Below are 1,162 nucleotides of genomic sequence, written 5' to 3' on the forward strand. Positions count from 1 at the left end.
TTTTATATGGAGTTTTTGCTTTTCTTGAGCGCTGCATACATTCGTACATAGATATGTATGTATGTTTGTATGGATATATGTATGATGAGGCAAACGTAGTTCGTTGATATAATGATGAACATATGTATGTACGTACTTATGGACAGCAATGATATGTTTGTATGCATGATTCAATAATACAAGGGTAGATAAATATTGACAGCTGCGGTTTGACACTCCCTTACAAAAGGCTGCATTTACGAAGGACGGAGAAAGGCGAAGAATGAAATCTCTTGGTGCGAAAATGGTAGTAGAAAAGTACGCAAAGTAGTAGTAGTGAAATTCCTGTTGTAAATTCTAATGTATTTGCAGGAAATCTGGCATTTTGAACGAAATGTTGTACGTAATGCTGATATGTATATCTACGTGAATTGCGTAATTTATGTGCTATTTAGCTGTATAAAAACTGCAAAGTGACTCAAAATCAAAATAAGACTACTATGAGATTCATGTAAACATCCAATTTAAAAACAGTTTATGTTTTCAAATATGCTTCATATGCATATACAAATAAAAATATTACACAAACACTTATACTTCTATTTCACACCAAAGCTACACTGTTTCCATGTAAATTTGCAAAGAAGCAACACGGTGCCACTGCTAAGGGAGCGGTGCGAGAGAGACAACTGTCAGTTTATCAAACCTTGTATTATTGAATCATCCCACCATGCAAAACATGAGAAATAGGCAACAATCGTCAATGGCAACAAATTGGCGACTCACCGATTTATTGCTGTGGTGACAAATCGGCAACATCACTTCATTCATGTCAATTTTGAATAAAAAAGTTCTCAAAAATTCCTAAACTTATGAATATGGCGTCAATAGTATTGGCCAAAAGCATCTAAATTATGTCCAAGGACCAGATTGAAAAAATAGGAAGCCTTACAGCGAGAAAATGAATTAATTCCGATTGTAAGTTGCAATTTGGTATACAAAAATATAAATTAAGTATTAACAAGTAAGAAAGTCTAAGTTCGGGCGGAGCCGAACATTAAATACCCGGCGCAGATACTAAGTATATGATTTTCACCTTTGCGAAAGCTACCGCTACATGGTAAGCCGGTGTGTATAAATTGAGTAAATTAGCGTTCTTAAACTTCGAAATATTGAAGTTTCA

The sequence above is a fragment of the Rhagoletis pomonella genome, unplaced genomic scaffold (genome assembly GCF_013731165.1).
Source record: "Rhagoletis pomonella isolate Grant_MI unplaced genomic scaffold, Rhpom_1.0 Rhpom_scaffold_00001, whole genome shotgun sequence".
Lineage (NCBI taxonomy): Eukaryota > Metazoa > Arthropoda > Insecta > Diptera > Tephritidae > Rhagoletis > Rhagoletis pomonella.